Here is a 19,623-nt window from a genome sequence, read left to right as displayed (position 1 = left end):
ACAATGTTTTGACATCCTATCTGCAAGATTTCATAAATAATGCAGCAATCGCTAAGATAATTCCAACAGACTCTTATCATCGCTACGAGTGAGAAAGTCTCATCATAGTCAACTCCTTGAACTTGTCGGAAAAAATCTTAACGACAAGTCAAGCTTTCTTAATGGTGATACTTACCATCATTGTCCGTCTTCCTTTTAAAACCCATCTGTACTCAATAGCCTTATGACAATCGAGCCGTTCTGCCAAAGTCTACACTTTGTTTTCATACATGGATCCTCTCTCGGATTTTATGGCCTCGAGCCATTTATCGGAATCCGGGCCCACCATCGCTTCTCCATGGCTCGTAGGTTCATTGTTGTCTAGCAACATGACTTCCAAGACAGGATTACGTACCACTCTGAAGTAGTACGCATCCTTGTCATCCCACGAGGTTTGGTAGTGACTTGATCTGAAGTTTCATGATCACTATCATAAGCTTCCACTTCAATTGGTGTAGGTGCCACAGGAACAACTTCATGTGCCCTGCCACACACTAGTTGAAGAGACGGTTCAACAACCTTATCAAGTCTCCACCATCCTCCCAGTCAATTCTTTCGAGAGAAACTTTTCCTCGAGAAAGGACCCGATTCTAGAAACAATCCCTTATTGCTTTCGGATCTGAGACAGGAGGTATACCCAACTGTTTGGGTGTCCTATGAAGATGCATTTATCCGCTTTGGGTTTGAGCTTATCAGCCTGAAACTTTTTTCACATAAGCGTCGCAGCCCCAAACTTTTAAGAAATGACAGCTTAGGTTTATCTAAACCATAGTTCATACGGTGTCATGTCATCGGAATTACGTGGTGCCCTATTTAAAGTGAATGCGGTTGTCTCTAATGCCTAACCCATAAACTATCGTGGTAATTCGATAAGAGACATCATGGTATGCATCATATCCAATAGGGTGCAGTTATGATGTTCGGACACACCATCACACTATGGTGTTCCAGGCTGTATTAGTTGTGAAACAATTTACACAATGTCTTAATTCTGTGCCAAACTCGTAATTCAGATATTCATCTCTATGATCATATCATAGATATTTTATCCTCTTGTCACGACGATCTTTCAACTTCACCCTGAAATTACTTAAACCTTTCAATAATTCAGACTCGTGATTCATCAAGTAAATATACTCAACATCTACTCAAATCATCTGTGAAGTAAGAACATAACGATATCCACTACATGCCTCAGCACTCATTGGACTGCACACATCAAAATGTATTACTTCCAACAAGCTGCTTTCTAGTTCCATTTTACTGAAAACGAGGCTTTCAGTCATCTTGTCTATGTGGTATGATTTGCATGTCTCAAGTGATTCAAAATCAAGTGAGTCCAAACGGTCCATTTGCATGGAGTTTCTTCATGCATATACACCAATAGACATGGTTCGCATGTCTCAAACTTTTCAAAAACGAGTGAGCCCAAAGATCCATCAACATGGAGCTTCTTCATGCGTTTTATACCGATATGACTTACGTGGCAGTGCCACAAGTAGGTGGTACTATCATTACTATCTTTTGGCATGAACATGTGTATCACTACGATCGAGATTCAATAAACCATTCATTTTAGGTGTAAGACCATTGAAGGTATTATTCAAATAAACAGAGTAACCATTATTCTCCTTAAATGAATAACCGTATTGCGATAGACATAATCCAATCATGTCTATGCTCAACGCAAACACCAATCTCGATGGTAGAGGGAGCGTACGATATTTGATCAACCTTGGAAATACTTCCAACACATATCGTCATCTCACCTTTAGCTAGTCTCCGTTTATTCTGTAGCTTTTATTTCGAGTTACTAACACTTAGCAACCGAACCGGTATCTAATACCCTGGTGCTACTAGGAGTACTAGTAAAGTACACATTAACACAATGTATATCAAATATGCTTCTATCGACTTTGCCAGCCTTCTCATCTACCAAGTATCTAGGGTAATTCTGCTCTAGTGGCTGTTCCCTTTATTATAGAAGCACTTAGTCTCGGGCTTGGGTTCAACTTTGGGTTTCTTCACTAGAACAGCAACTGATTTGTTGTTCCATGAAGTATCCCTTTCTTGCCCTTGCCCTTCTTGAAACTAGTGGTTTCACCAACCATCAACAATTGATGCTCCTTCTTGATTTCTACAAACATCGCGAATATCTCAAGGATCATCATATATGTCCCTAATATATTATAGTTCATCATGAAGCTCTAGCAGCTTGGTGGTAATGACTTTGGAGAAACATCACTACCTCATCTGGAAGATCAACTCCCACTCGATTCAAATGATTGTTGTACTCAGACAATCTGAGCACAAGCTCAACAATTGAGCTTTTCTCCCTTAGTTTGTGGGCTAAGAAAATTGTTAGAGGTCTTATAACTCTTGACGTGGGAACGAGCCTGAAATCCCAATTTCAGCCCGCGAAACATCTCATATGTTTCGCGACGTTTCAAAACCGTCTTCGGTGCCTCAATTCTAAACCGTTTAACTGAACTATCACGTAGTTATCAAAATGTGTATGTCAGATGTTCGCAACATCCACAGACGACGTTCGAGGTTCAGCACACTGAGCGGTGCATTAAGGACATAAGCCTTCTATGAAGCAATGAGGACAATCTTCAGTTTACGGACCTAGTCCGCATAATTGCTACTACCAACTTTCAACTAAATTTTCTCTAGGAACATATCTAAACAGTGGAACTAAAGCGCGAGCTTCGACATAATTTGCGAAGACCTTTTGACTATTTTCAGGATAATTAAGTTCATCTTATGAACTCCCACTCAGATAGACATCCCTCTAGTCATCTAAGTGATTACATGATCCGAGTCAACTAGGCCGTGTCCGATCATCACGTGAGACGGACTAGTCATCATCGGTGAACATCTTCATGTTGATTGTATCTACCATACGACTCATGCTCGACCTTTCGGTCTCTTGTGTTCCGAGGCCATGTCTGTACATGCTAGGCTCGTCAAGTCAACCTAAGTGTTTCGCGTGTGTAAATCTGTCTTACACCCGTTGTATGTGAACATTAGAATCTATCACACCCGATCATCACGTGGTGCTTCGAAACAACGAACTGTCGCAACGGTGCACAGTTAGGGGGAACACCTTCTTGAAATTATTATGAGGGATCATCTTATTTACTACCGTCGTTCTAAGTAAACAAGATGCAAAAACATGATAAACATCACATGCAATCAAATAATAGTGACATGACATGGCCAATATCATATAGCTCCTTTGATCTCCATCTTGGGGCTCCATGATCATCTTGTCACCGGCATGACACCATGATCTCCATCATCATGATCTCCATCATCGTGTCTCCATGAAGTTGCTCGCCAACTATTACTTCTACTACTATGGCTACCGGTTAGCAATAAAGTGAAGTAATTACATGGCGTTGTTCAATGACACGCAGGTCATACAATTAATAAAGACAACTCCTATGGCTCCTGCCGGTTGTCATACTCATCGACATGCAAGTCGTGATTCCTATTACAAGAACATGATCAATCTCATACATCACATATCATTCATCACATTCTTCTTGGCCATATCACATCACATAGCATACCCTGCAAAAACAAGTTAGACGTCCTCTAATTGTTGTTTGCATGTTTTACGTGGCTGCTATGGGTTTCTAGCAAGAACGTTTCTTACCTACGCAAAAACCACAACGTGATATGCCAATTGCTATTTACCCTTCATAAGGACCCTTTTCATCGAATCCAATCCGACTAAAGTGGGAGAGACAGACACCCGCTAGCCACCTTATGCAACTAGTGCATGTCACTCGGTGGAACCAGTCTCACGTAAGAGTACGTGTAAGGTCGGTCCGGGCCGCTTCATCCCACAATGCCGCCGAATCAAGATTGGACTAGTAACGGTAAGCATATTGAACAAAATCAACACCCACAACTACTTTGTGTTCTACTCGTGCATAGAATCTACGCAATAGACCTACCTCATGATGCCACTGTTGGGGAACGTAGCAGAAATTCAAAATTTTCCTACGTGTCACCAAGATCTATCTATGGAGAAACCAACAACGAGGGGAAGGAGAGTGCATCTACATACCCTTGTAGATCGCTATGCAGAAGCGTTCAAGAGAACGGGTTGAAGGAGTCGTACTCGTCGTGATCCAAATCACTGGAGATCCTAGTGCCGAACGGACGGCACCTCCGCGTTCAACACACGTACAGCCCGGTGACGTCTCCCATGCCTTGATCCAGCAAGGAGAGAGGGAGAGGTTGAGGAAGACTCCATCCAGCAGCAGCACAACGGCGTGGTGGTGGTGGAGGAGCATGGTACTCCAGCAGGGCTTCGCCAAGCACCGCAAGAGACGAGGAGGAGAGAGGTAGGGCTGCGCCAGGGAGAGATCAAATCGTCTGTCTTGGGCAGCCCAAAATCCCCACTATTTATAGGAGAAGGGGAGGAGGGTGCGCCCCCTCTAGGGTTCCCACCCCTAGGGGGGCGGCAGACCTAGATGGGATGGAGGGGGGGCGGCCAAGAGGGGAAGAAGGGGGGCGCGCCCTAGGGTGGGCCTTAGGCCCATCTGCGCCTAGGGTTTCCCCCTTCTCCTCCTAGCTGCGCCTTGGGCCTTGTGGGAGGCGCACCAGCCCACTCAGGGGCTGGTCCCTTCCCACTCTTGGCCCATGCAAGCCTCCGGGGCTGGTGGCCCCACTTGGTGGACCCCCGGGACCCTCCTGGTGGTCCCGGTACGTTACCGATAAAACCCGAAACTTTTCCGGTGACCAAAACAGGACTTCCCATATATAAATCTTTACCTCCGGACCATTTCGGAACTCCTCGTGACGTCCGGGATCTCATCCGGGACTCCGAACAACATTCGGTAACCACATACAAACTTCCTTTATAACCCTAGCGTCATCGAACCTTAAGTGTGTAGACCCTACGGGTTCGGGAACCATGCAGACATGACCGAGACGTTCTCCGGTCAATAACCAACAGCGGGATATGGATACCCATGTTGGTTCCCACATGTTCCACGATGATCTCATCGGATGAACCAAGATGTCGAGGATTCGATCAATCCCGTATTCAATTCCCTTTGTCTAGCGGTATTGTACTTCCCCGAGATTCGATCGTCGGTATCCCGATACCTTGTTCAATCTCGTTACCGGCAAGTCTCTTTACTCGTTCCGTAACACATCATCCCGTGATCAACTCCTTGATCACATTGTGCACATTATGATGATGTCCTACCGAGTGGGCCCAGAGATACCTCTCCGTTTACACGGAGTGACAAATCCCAGTCTCGATTCGTGCCAACCCAACAGACACTTTTGGAGATACCTGTAGTGTACGTTTATAGCCACCCAGTTACGTTGTGACGTTTGGCACACCCAAAGTATTCCTACGGTATCCGGGAGTTGCACAATCTCATGGTCTAAGGAAATGATACTTGACATTAGAAAAGCTTTAGCATACGAACTACACGATCTTTGTGCTAGGCTTAGAATTGGGTCTTGTCCATCACATCATTCTCCCAATGATGTGATCCCGTTATCAACGACATCCAATGTCCATGGTCAGGAAACCGTAACCATCTATTGATCAACGAGCTAGTCAACTAGAGGCTTACTAGGGACATGGTGTTGTCTATGTATCCACACATGTATCTGAGTTTCCTATCAATACAATTCTAGCATGGATAATAAACGATTATCATGAACAAGGAAATATAATAATAACTAATTTATTATTGCCTCGAGGGCATATTTCCAACACTTATGCCTATCAAGAGGTGTGACTATGGTTCGAACATAGCCCCCAAGTGATATTGTGAGCTGTGCTCAAGGGATATCCATGTTTGAGCTGTGCTGTGCAACAGACTCTCTTTGGCCCCTTATGATTATATTGGCTTGATAGCCGGATTACCGAAGTAACCAGAGTTGTGCTCTTATGATAATATTGGCTTGATAGCCGCATTAATAGGGTAGTCACAGCTGTGATCAATAATCAGGAAGCCCCCAAATGATCAATAATATAATAAACCAACAAGGTAGGATGCCCATGTTTGAACCGCGCATCATGGCAGCAAGTTCTCTTTGGCAATCTTTAATTTTTTGCAAGAGATAATTTCTTCTTGAACCGGATGTTAAACTGGATATTGAGAGTTTCACTGGGACTGACTTCGCTTGAGCCGGATTTTAAACCGGATATTTGAGAGCTTCAACGCTTTATGGGACAGAGATGTCTTTTGAACCGGAATCCTTTCTGATGACCCAGAACTGCTTCATTGAGCCGGGATTTTGTATTTGTCATATACTTTTTAAGCCAGAAATTTTCTGATAGCCTTTAAATGTTTATCAACATAGCCGTAGCCTCCGGGACTGGGTTATCGTTCCCTCCATCATCCTGGGGTTCTTGAATTTCTTTAAAACTGTCAATCATTTACTGAGCCATGTCATCGTAGCCCCCGGGTCTTAAGGTTACTCGAAGAGTTGGCTTGAGACTCTCCGTATTTAACCATAGCAGAAAATATATATCATTGGTGTTGATAACACGATGTGAATCCACAGAAGGTTGAGGTGACTGCGGCGGGCTATAAATGATCCTGTATGAGCCGTGTCAGCAGCTCGGCCAATGGTTCCTTCCAACTGGATGTTTGAAGTTAACCAAACTGTAGTGGCGGTGACTTGTGCGCATGCCCATTGAGCCATCCAGTGTTCACGACACCTGATAATACATGATAATTTGCCTCCAATTTGTTGGATGAAAACCGGGCTACCCAAGAAGTGACTTGCTCATACTCGATAAACAGCTCATGCATAAAGGTGCGGTCCGGTGTGTTGATGTAGACCAGGCCGCGGCAGACAGACGGAAAAGACGACCGCAACATCAGACGCATCTCGGACAGATGAGTCGACTGCGACATTGTAAGCCGGTGCGGACGGGGAAAGTCGGCACCGGTGTTGTAAACCGGCACGGACGGACGAGTTAATCGCGGGCGCGGTAAGCCGCGTAGACGGGCGAGTCAGCCGCGTCGTGCTGATGTTGAATGGGCCACAGAGATGAAGGTTTGCATATATATTCATTGAGCCTTATCGCATGGTCAGACGTTTGCGCATAATAATGAGGGTGCGAGCTATATATCCATGACACATTCAGCTTTCTCGCAGTGAATAATTGTTCTGTATTAATTTTTTTTGCAAGCCGGAGTAATTGTTCTTTGACAAAAAACAATACATGGTAATAAAATAATTCTAGATAGATATCACCTGATTTAATTGGACCCTGGATGATCCGCCTGAAGATCCAGCGCCTGATGGTAAGCCACCAAATATGAAGTCAGTAGCAACTGTAGGTTTGGTTATAATTTAATCTCCGTAGAATAGTAGTTTTAAGGGAATCATCTTGCCAAGCTCGCAGTGTAAATCATAACTGCTCTCCGCAAACTCCACCACTATTGACCTTTGACTTGGTCATGGCGGCTCTGCGGCGAATCCATCGAGCCAAAAAATCCATTGAGCCCTGGTTTTCTTTCAATTGATAGTACTATAGATCCTCAATTCATGTGCATGTGCTCTCCAAACGCGGCCGGGTTCGAGCAGAACCCGGCGGAGACAAGGTCTCAGCAGTATAAGCAGTCCTCAACAGTGGACGGCGACGACGGCTTGTAGAACAAGGTGGTCGCAGTCTGGCAGCTAGGCGCGACGCAATAGGCAGCGGCTTGGAACGAGGCTGTGGAGGTAGAGGTGAACCGACAGCGGCATCTGCAGTTATGAGGCCGGACCGCTGAGGCGCGGCGAGGTCTGACAGCGAACAACGGCTCAAGGCGGCTTCAGACCACAGCGATTGAGCGTAACGCGGAAATGCACGAGGCCACAGAAGAAACGGCGGAGGCGGCCGCCGGAGACGGTGCAAGATCGGAATAGTGGCGTCCGAGGGGCGTCGAACCCACACCAGAGAATTGCATAGGAAAATATCTTGCCATGTTTGAGATGTATCCGACTTTTATCAGAAGCATATATGGCTCGGACGGCACGAGATTGCAGTGGTGGCAGTTGTAAGGCCATGGCGGCGATTTAAGGGCGATGGCAAGCAGGCCGGCTTGATGGTACTTGCCGGCGGGGCCATTGCAGGGCCCCGACCACTTAAGGAGGCCGGCGGCGCGTTGAAGCGCGGCGGGTCATGGCGCGACGATTTGAGGCAAGGCCGGCTTGCAGCATGGGTGAAGCGACGACGCGGCGCAGCTGGCTGTCGACCCTCGGCGGCGTATGCGCGTGGAACAAGTTGGGCCGGCAGCTCATGGCGCCTTTGTGGTCGTAAGTCGGCAGGGCAGCAGCAGAGATAAGCGGCGCGGCGGAGCCAGCAGGCATAGCCGACGGCGGGTCGCGTCTGCGATAACTCGGGCGCAGCCGCAGCTTGGGAACCGGCGAGGACGAGCAAGGGCACCGAGCGACGACGGAGACACAGCCGGCCCAAGTTTACGGTGACTCGGAGCATAAAGCAGCTTGAGTCCGGTTTGAAGACAGTCGTGGGGGAGGTGACTTGATGTCGGAGTCGAGACGAAACTGATGGTGACTGAACCGGAGACAAGTCGAGGCCCATGGCGAGGCGTGACCCGTGGTGGCAGAGTCACAGCAGCCCCGACGGCTCGATGGAGACCGCACGGCAGAGCTACAACGGTTTGAGCAGGCAACTTGGAGCGGGGATTCACAGCAGATGCAGGGCGGCTCGTGGTAATGCCGGGTTAACACAACAGAAGAGGCAGACCATGGTGGCTCAGGGAGGCACGAAACCAAGGCGGCCAGCGTCCCAGAGCTCCGACGGAGGCGGGTTGGCGATATCGGTGAGGCAGCAACTCAGAACCGGTGGAGCGGCCAGTGACTCAACGCCGTACCTGCAGTTCACTGGCGGCTCAGGATAGTGGTGGCTCATGGCGACTTGAACCGGCGAGGCGGAGGGCAACACGGAGTAGTGGGACGCGCAGGGTGGTTTAGGATTCAAGCGGTCCGACACCGCGGCGGTTCAAGAAGAGGCACCGGCGGGTCACGCCCTCGGCGGTTTTCAAGGAAAGGGCACCGGCGGAGCAGAACCGGTCACTGGGCGGCCTGTAGAGGCGAGATGGAGGCGTCGTCTTGAAGGAAATTGCGGCAACTTGCGGTGACTCAATGACTCGGACGCAACCGGAGGAAAGTGTCGAAGTGCCGGAGACTCGAAGACGGCGACTTAGAGGCAGATTCCACCGTGGCTCAGCGGGGGCAAGGCACACCAGCAACTTGCCCGTGAGCTCATCGCGGAGGCGACCACGGGTGAGGCTGCGAAGCAACAGACGCAGCTCGATGCCGTCAATCCGGGCCGGGGTCATTATCCGCTATAACCGCAGCACATGCACGCATGATTGGCAACGTGCGCTCTTCAACCTTCGGGCTCCGGTCACGCTTTGGCGGTATTTTTTTATGTGATGACCTTGAAAATTGTACGAGCAACCACCATCAAAACAGAACGCTGCCTCGGAACTTAATCTGATATACTTCGTTGTCCATGGTAGTATTCGGACTGTTGCAGCGGAAAGTCTTGCCGGTCTTAGATTGGCGATTTGCGATGTTTTTCTCCAAGTCGATCTGGCTAGCAGATACGCACGGTGCCTGTGATGGCCGCATGCAACCCTAGCTCTGGTTTTGACCCAGTAGAATTAGTCACGACTCTGATCATAAAACAGTGAACACGTCGCTTCCGCCCAAAAATTGACCCATGCAGGATCATCTTGCACGATTCTCCCGTGCCGGTTCTTCTTCATCCGGCTAATCACGAACTTTTCGATCCTTGAAAAAAATCCCTTCAAGAACTCAACACCATCATGCGCAGGCCTCACGGTGAGCGCCAACTGTCGTGGATTTATCATGACAGATGTCCTAGTGTGAGGACTTAATCGTGAGGCCAACGCATCTATGTGCTAGCTTGAGAGGGGTTGAACGGAATCAAGAGACGCAACGTAAGACAAGGATTTAGACAGCTTTGGGCCCCGGAAAACATCATCTGGTAACAACCCTACGTGCTATTTGTGGCTAGGTCTTATTATCATCACGAAGGAGTCGCCGTAAACCGGCTCTCCCAGTTATCCCTAACCTTTAAGATTCTTCCCCCCTCTTGGGGTGCCCTGTCCCTCCTTATATAAGTTGAAGGGGCGGGTTACATGTAGAGTCCAACTCGGATTAAGACTTAAACTATTTTGACTCCTCTTTATGGGCTTCTTAACGTCTTGGGCCTCATAACGTCTCGGGCTTCATAACCCCAGGCGACTCTATCTGCCGGGTTACGACTGTCAACCAGTTATCACTGTCTACCGGTTTATGACTGTCTGCCGGTTTATGATGGTCTGCCGGTTTATGATGGTCTGCCGGGTTATGACTTCTTGCCGGTTTATGATTGTCTGTCGGGTCATGGTCTGACTTAACATCTCCCGGGTTATCATCTGACTTAACATCCACCGGGTTATCATCAGGGGTAACTTTCTGCCGGTACCACATGTCTGGTTTACCGTCTGGCTTAACCATCTGTCTTAACTGTCTGTCTTAACTATCAGCCGGTTTACCAAGTCCTAGCCGGGTTATACGGGGCATACCGCAGGGTATATCCCCGACAGCGTGTAAAATGGCTGCGGGCGGCGCTTAATTGGAGGAGGGGGGCAGTGATTTCGGTGGAAGGTGTCGCTCCGTCGGTCGGGGCATGTGGGACGGGAAAGGAGGAAGATGTTGTGGGTGGGGTGTGGATTACCTGACCATATCGATGAGGCCGCGTAGTGATAACCCGCAAGTATAGGGGATCTCAACAGTTTTCGATAAGTAAGAGTGTCGAAACCAACGAGGAGCTAAGGTAGAACAAATATTCCCTCAAGTTCTATCGACCACCGATACAACTCTACGCACTCTTGACGTTCACTTTACCTAGAACAAGTATGAAACTAGAAGTACTTTATACGTGTTGTTGGATAGGTTTGCAAGATAATAAAGAGCATGTAAACAAAAAGTATGGGTTGTTTTGGTAAAGACACAACTAAGTTAGGTTTAGTAGAGAGCTTGTTGTTACGAGAAAGTTATTTGTCCCTAGGCAATCGATAACTAGACTGTTAGTCACTATTGCAATTTTATATGAGGGAGAGGCATAACCTAACATAATTTCTCTACTTGGATCATATGCACTTATGATTGGAACTCTAGCAAGCATCCGCAAATACTAAAGATCGTTAAGGTAAAACCCAACCATAGCATTAAAGTATCAAGTCCTCTTTATCCCGTACGCAAACAACCCCCTTACTCGGGTTTGTGTTTCAGTCACTCACGCAACCCACTATAAACTAATCATGAACGTATTGCAACACCCTACAATGGGGATCCCTCATGCTTGCGCGACACGGAGAGCACCATAGGACAACACCAATAATAAAACATGCAACTCAAACCAATCACGATCATCAAATAGCCCATAGGACAAAACGGATCTACTCAAACATCATAGGATAGCCATACATCATTGGGAAATAGTATATAGCATTGAGCACCTTGTTTAAGTAGAGATTACAGTGGGTAAGAGAGAGGTTACACCGCTGCATAGAGGGGGGAAGAGTTGGTGATGATGACGGTGAAGTTGTTGGTGAAGATTGTGGTGATGATGATGGCCACGGCAGCGTTCCGGTGCCACCAGAACAGAAGGGGAGAGGGGGGGCCCTTCATCTTCTTCTTCCTTGACCTCCTCCCTAGATGGGAGAAGGGTTTCCCCTCTGGTCCTTGGCCTCCATGGCGTGGGAGGGGCGAGAGCCCCTCCGAGATTGGATCTGTCTCTCTGTCTCTCTCTGTTTCTGCGTTCTCAGATTTTTTCCTTTCACCGTTTCTTATATTCCCGGAGATCCGTAACTCCGATTGGGCTGAATTTTGGACACGATCTCTATCCGGATATTAGCTTTCTTGCGGCGAAAGAAGGGCATCAACCGCCTTACGGGGTGGCCACGAGGGTCAGGGGCGCGCCCCCTGCCTCATGGGCCCCTCGACCATCGTCTCGCGTGGATTTTTCTTCCCAAAAATCATATATATTCCAAAAAAAAGTCTCCGTCAGTTTTTATTCCTTTTGGAGTCCGTTTGATATGGATATTCTGCTAAACAAAAAACATGCAACAAATAGGAACTGGCACTGGGCACTGGATCAATATGTTAGTCCCAAAAATAGTATAAAAAGTTGCCAAAATTATATGAAAGTTGTAGAATATTGGCATGGAACAATCAAAAATTATAGATACGACGGAGACGTATCAGCATCCCCAAGCTCAATTCCTGCTCGTCCTCGAGTAGGTAAATGATAAAAAAATAATTTTTGATGTGGAATGCTACCTAGCATAATCTTTATCACATATCTAATCATGGCATGAATATTAAGACACGAGTGATTCAAAGCAATAGTCTATCATTTGACATAAAAACAATAATACTTCAAGCCTACTAATAAAGCAATCATGTCTTTTCAAAATAACATGGCCAAAGAAAGTTATCCCTACAAAATCATATAGTCTGGCTATGCTCCATCTTCACCACACAAAATATTCACATCATGCACAACCCCGATGACAAGCCAAGCAATTATTTCATACTTTTGACGTTCTCAAACCTTTTCAACTTTCACACAATACATGAGCATGAGGCATGGACATAGCACTATAGGTGGAATAGAATGGTGGTTGTGGAGAAGACAAAAAGGAGAAGATAGTCTCACATCAACTAGGCGTATCAACGGGCTATGGAGATGCCCATCAATAGATATCAATGTGAGTGAGTAGGGATTGCCATGCAACGGATGCACTAAGAGCTATAAGTGTATGAAAGCTGAAACTGGAAACTAAGTGGGTGTGCATCCAACTTGTTTGCTCATGAAGACCTCGGGCATTTGAGGAAGCCCATCATCGGAATATACAAGCCAAGTTCTATAATGAAAATTCCCACTAGTATATGAAAGTGATAACTCAAGAGACTCTCTATAAGAAGAACCTGGTGCTACTCTGAAGCACAAGTGTGGTAAAAGGATAGTAACATTGCCCCTTCTCTCTTTTTCTCTCATTTTTTATATTTTTTTGGTGGTCTTCTTTGGCCTCTTTTTTTATTTGGTCTTCTTTGGCCTATTTTATTTTTTTTGTAAAGTCTGGAGTCTCATCCCGACTTGTGGGGGAATCATAGTCTCCATAATCCTTTCCTCACTCGGGCAATGCTCTAATAATGATGATCATCACACTTTTATTTACTTACAACTCAATATTACAACTCGATATCTAGAACAAAGATATGACTCTATATGAATGCCTCCGGCGGTGTACCGTTATGTGCAATGATCTAGCATAGCAATGACATAAAAAATGGACAAGCCATGAAAACATCATGCTAGCTATCTTACGATCATGAAAACCAATATGACAATCATGCTCAAGTCATGTATATGATGATGATGGAAGTTGCATGGCAATATATCTCAGAATGGCTATGGAAATGCCATGATAGGTAGGTATGGTGGCTGTTTTGAGGAAGGTATATGGTGGGTTTATGGTATCGGCGAAAGTTGTGTGGTACTAGAGAGGCTAGCAATGGTGGAAGGGTGAGAGTGCGTATAATCCAGGGACTCAACATTAGTCATAAAGAACTCACATACTTATTGCAAAAGTCTATTAGTTATCGAAACAAAGTACTACGCGCATGCTCCTAGGGGGATAGATTGGTAGGAAAAGACCATCGCTCGTCCCCGACCGCCACTCATAAGGAAGACAATCAATAAATACCTGATGCTCCGACTTCGTTACATAACGGTTCACCATACGTGCATGCACTACAAAAAAAGACACATCCGTGACATTTTGGGCCGAACGAATTTTTTTCCTGTCATACATATGACACTTCTATGACGATAATTGTGACAAAACCCGGTATCATCATAGATGTGGTGGGCTCCTACTTCCATGACAAAAAATCATGATAGAAAATGGGCTTTTCTTCGTGGGCGGGGCGGAGACGTAGCTGCATGACATTCTTTGGGCCATCCATGACGGAAAAAACCGTGGTAGAAGCGAGGGGGAGGAAAATTTCGGGGAGTTCCCGGTTACTGTGGGAGGTCGGGGGCCGAGCGATGCACGTTTCTCTCGTACATGTACGCGCGTGTGTGCGAGGCGTTGACTCTAACTGAACCTGAGCGAGGCTGTGGGCTCTAACTGAACCCGAGCGATTGCAATGCAGGCTACGCGTTACTGAACCCGAGCGATCGATCGATGGCTGTTAACTAAACCCGATCGAGCGATTCCTTCGCTACTGCTGCTAACTGAAGCAGATCGATGGGATGAACAGTGAGCGGTGGCGTTGCCTTTAGATGAACAGGACCCCGTGGTGTGGTGGAGGGCTGGATGAACAGTAGACGGGGGAGGGGTGCCCGTGGAGGGGTGGATGAATAGGACCCCGTGGTGTGGAGGGCTGGATGAACAGTAGACGGTGGAGGGGTGGTTGAACAGGACCCCGTGGTGTGGAGGGCTGGATACAGTAGACGGTGGAGGGGTGCCCGTGGAGGGGTGGTTGAACAGGACCCCATGGTGTGGAGGGCTGGATGAACAGTAGACGGTGGAGGGGTGGTTGAACAGTAGCCGGTGGAGTAGCGCGCGGTGGAGGCTGGATGAACAGGAGCCCGTGGAGGCTGGATGAACAGGAGCCCGTGGAGGCTGGAGGAGGTCGACGGTGGAGATGAATAGTATCCCGTGGAGTCCCGTTTTGCGGTACGCCACACCCCTCCCGATGAACAGGACCACCGTTTCGACCGTAGCGCTCCAACACAAGTCTGTTTCGTCCGTTTTGCCGTACGCCACAACCCTCCCGATCAACAGGACCCCCGTTTCGACCGTAGGAGGTCCGTTTCCTCCGTTTTGCGCTACGCCAGACCCCTCCCGATGAACAGGATCCCGTTTCAAACATGGCCGGTCGAACACAAGGCCGTTTCCTCCGTTCTGCGGTACGCCAGGCCTCGTTTCCATTGCCTGTTCCGTCCAAGCCCTCCCGATGAACACGACGCATTCCGTTGCCTCCCCATGAACACGACGCATTCCGTTGCCTCCCCATGAACACGACGACGACGCTGTTTCTCCGTTCCGACCCAGCCATGTACACGAGCCCTGGCCGTACGTATGCGCGAGTAGGCGTTCAAGACCCCGCCCGTATGTACACATACATGGCCGCATTTTCTTTCTTGCACCCTGGCCGATGTACGTACGTGTAAATGCTACGTGCGCGCCTCTACTACGACACGTGCGCGCCTCTACTACGACACGTGCGCGCCTCTACATCGACCAGTATGTACGTACACGTTCGCGACCAGAATGACAACGCTACATACGCTTCGACCAGGTGGGTCCCGACTGTCAGGCACTTCCTTGCCTGCAAAGATGTAGCTGGTGGGTCCCAGCAGTCAGGGGCGAATCGTTTTTTATTGCCTGGACGCAGTTCCTTGCGTGCGAAGATGTAGCTGGTGGGTCCCAGCAGTCTAGGGGAAACGTTTTTTTCGCGAAATACAGTGGCCCGTCCGGTGGGTCCCAGCTGTCAGGTGGAGGAATCATTATTTTCCCTGTAATAAGGAGGCACTTCCTTGCTGCGGCCGTGGACCCAGCTGTCAGCCTCTCCACGTACAGTCCACGTCCTATGGAAGTCGTTCCTTGACCATGTTGACCACGCCACGCCGAGAGCACCAGGGCGGTGGACGACGGCGAGGCCTAGGAAGGGGACGACACAAAGGCAGGGAAGACTCGGTAGTTGTTTCCCACGCGGAGGGGAGTATGACTGTACAAGGGTTTACTGGTTCGTCTGCCGTCGCCGGAGAATAACAGCAGGTGTGGGTGAGTAGAGGGATGGCTAGGCCAGCGATGGGAGTACGGTCGGGCGGTGAGGCCTGCGCGGCAGCACAGCTGGCCGCGAAGAGGAGGGAGCAGGCAGTCCCACCGGCACTTGTTTGAGCGGCTGGAGCAGGAAGAGGAGAGATTGAAGAAGCACGACGGCCGTTGGATGGACATCCAATAGTCAGTGCTTGTGCGTCAATCTTTTTTAGGAAAGCCTCAAATCTATGGAAAACAACATACAACCCATCTGCCATTATTTCTAATATTTTATAGCCCATTTGCTAATTCTTAAAGTTTTTTTAGCCCATATTCCTTTTGTTAGCATTACAGCCCATATTGTGGCAACGGTTAAAAAATTATACGAAATTTTGCATATTTCGGTGCGGTCCGAACTGTTTTTAATCCCGAAATTTCGACTCACATTCAAACTGATTTTAAAAATAAATGTATATCAATATAAAATCCAACAAATTCTCCACGCATAAAAATTAATGTAATTTAAAATCTTGAAATGAAAAAAAAGATATTTGAAACTAATTGCCGGTTTGATGTGTTTTAAAAATGTACAACCCATTGCTCATTACTGATGGGCCATTTTCTCGGCCAGCCGAATGAAAGCTCTCCTCGTCTTGAAAGATTTGCAGCCCAACAGGCCTGACAAAGCGACTTACTTGGCAAATCACAAAAAAACTGGGCTGTGGCCGTGGACCCAGCTGTCAGCCTCTCCATGTACAGTACTCTTCTGATGGAAGTCGTTCCTTGACCACGTTGACCACGCCACGCGAAGAGCACCATGGCGGTGGACGACGGCGAGGCCTAGGAAGGGGACGACGCGACAGTGGAAGCCCGCGCAGAGAGGACTACGAGGGCTCACTGGTTCGGCTGCGGTGTGAGGCTGCCGTCGCCGTAGGGCCTGGCCAGCGGTGGGAATAGTAGGGGCGGTGAGGCCTCTGTGGCAGCACAGCCGGTCATGGGAGTCAGGAGCATGGGGCACGACCGGCGCTGCTTTGGGAGGCTGGAGCAAGAAGACCAGAGGTTGAAGAAGCACTGTGGCCGTTGGATGGACATCGTACGGTCACTGGAGCTAGAATCGTTCATATTGACTAAGTTGACAAAGCCCTTCGTCCCCGTCAACTTAGTAGGCCCACAAGTCAGCCTCCCAGCAAGGTGGGTCCCAGCTAGCCGGGGGAGTATTCATTTTTTTGTGCGTAATAAGGAGGCACTTCCGGCGGGTCCGAGCTGACAGTGGGGGAATGTTTTTTCGCGAAATACGGTGGCCCGTCCGGTGGGTCCAGCAGTGAGGGGAAACAATTTTTTTCGCAAAATACTGATGGCCCGTCCGGTGGGTCCCCGCTGTCAGGTGGAGGAATAATTATTTTCCGCGTAATAAGGAGGCACTTCCTTGCGGCTGCCGTGGACCCAGCTGTCAGCCTCTCCACGTACAGTACTCTTCCGATGGAAGTCGGTCGTTGACCACGTTGACCACGCCGCACCGAGAGCACCAGGGCGGTGGACGACGGCGAGGACTAGGAAGGGGACAACTCGGAGCCGAGGAAGACGCAACAGTGGATGCCCATGCAAAGAGGAGTACGAGGGTTCACTGGTTCGGCTGTGGTGTGAGGCTGCTGTCGCCGCAGAATAACAGGGGGTGTGGGTGAGTAGAGGGATGGCTTGGCCAGCGGTGGGAGTAGTAGGGGGCGGTGAGGCCTCCGCGGCATCACAACCGGCCACGGGAGGCAGGAGCACGCGGCACAACCGGCGCTGGTTTGGGCGGCTGGAGCAAGAAGACCAAAGGTTGAAGAAGCACTACGGCCGTTGGATGAATATCGTACGGTAACAGGAGCTAGAATCGTTCATATTGACTAAGTTGACAAAACCCTCCATCCCCGTCAACTTGGTAGGCCCACAAGTCAGCCTCCCACTATGCTGGGTTCCAGCTGGCAGGGGGAATAATTATTTTTTTGTGCGCAATAAGGAGGCACTTCCTTGCGTGCGAAGATAGCTGGTGGGTCCGACATGTCAGCGGGGGGCACTTTATTTCACGAAATACAGAGGCCCTTCCGGTGGGTCCCAGATGTCAGGTGGAGGAATCATTATTTTGCACGTAATAAGGAGGCATTTCCTTGTGTGCGGCCGTGGACCCAGCTGTCAGCCTCTCCACGCACAGTCTACTTCCGATGGTGTCGTTTGTTGACCACGCCGCACCGAGTGCATCCAAGGTGGTGGACGACGGCGAGGCCCCGGACAGCAACGGGCCGGAGATGGGAAGACACGGGAGTAGAGTCGTAGACAGAGAGGTGTACGAGGGATAACTGGTTATAGTGCGGTGTGGTTCGGCAGTCGGTGGAGAAGAACAAGGGGTGTGGAGGGGTGGAGGGATGGCCTGGCCAACGGTGGAGTAACGCTTCATAGCGAAGCGTGCTAAGCAGAGCTGCTAGCAGCAGGAGGCTGGAGGTGGTCCCGGCGGCGCTGGAGGAAGAAGATGAGAGATTGAAGATGGATGCCGGTCGTTGGATGTAAATCCAACGGCTAACATGTCAGAATCATTTGTTGACTAAATTGAAAGCGACTTGCATTGGCTTTGACCTATTGGCCCACATTTCAGCCTCCAAAAATGTGTCACGTATTCAACCCATTTTTCAGAATTTACAGTCTTTTTTTGCGCGGTAGAATTTACAGTCAATTTGATCTTTTTTTTGAATTACAGCCATTAGCTGGGCTAGGTGAAAAAATAATGTAGCATCCATGTGGCCCGTTTATTTTATTTCCTAAAAAATTACAGCCCATTTGCACTTTCTCGAAATACACGATTTTGCTGGGCTGATTCTAATTATAATGTTGGGTTGGGCCAGCAATGTTATCAAAAAATAAAAAGGGTTTGAGCATTTTGTTATAAATATATTTAAATAATAAGTGATATTATTACATTCGTCCTTAAATTTACAGTCTTACCAAGCTTTATATAATAACATATAAAATATATTTTTTAGAAAAACAGGGAGCATCTCACCAGTTCCATTGCTGAGAACGAAACCACAACATATTCTGATACAGCAGCTCAAAGAGCAGTTCGAAAGCAAAGGTAGAAAAGCTACAAACTAGGGGGGTGGATGAACAAGTTCTCTGAATAACACAAATCACCCGAGCGGTGCCAAAGGCAGAGCGGATAGAGCACTCAAATGACACAAGGAGGGTCCAGCGAAGCCTTCATGGTCTTCAGCCGAGGGGCCGTGTCAGACTGTGGCGACCAGTAAGCAAGCGGAGACACCGGGCTGGAAGGCATAGCATGGTGGATGTCCCTGTTTTTCGGCGCCAGGTGCCCATCATCTTCATCAGAGATCTTGAGACGAGCCCACGGGTCCAGCCCCAGAGCAGGTCGAGCCTTCACTGGTAGAAAAAGGGCCTATAGTCCCGGTTCGTAAGGGCCTTTAGTCCCGGTTCCCGAACCGGGACTAAAGTGTCGGTACTAATACCTCCCCCCTTTAGTCCCGGTTCAATCCAGAACCGGGACTAAAGGCCCTCCATGTGGGCAGTGCGCAGAGCCCAGTCAGGAGACCCTTTGGTCCCGGTTGGTGGCACCAACCGGGACCAATAGGCATCCACGCGTCAGCACTTCTATGGCTGGGGTTTTTGTTTTTTTTGAAAGGGGGGGGGTTGGTGGTTTTGGGGGGTTAATTTAGGTGTTTCATATATTGTGTTAGCTAGTTAT

The sequence above is a fragment of the Triticum urartu genome, chromosome 5 (genome assembly GCF_003073215.2).
Source record: "Triticum urartu cultivar G1812 chromosome 5, Tu2.1, whole genome shotgun sequence".
Taxonomy (NCBI): Eukaryota; Viridiplantae; Streptophyta; class Magnoliopsida; order Poales; family Poaceae; genus Triticum; species Triticum urartu.
The sequence above is the reverse complement of the archived record's forward strand: the minus strand, read 5'-3'. Positions refer to the sequence as shown.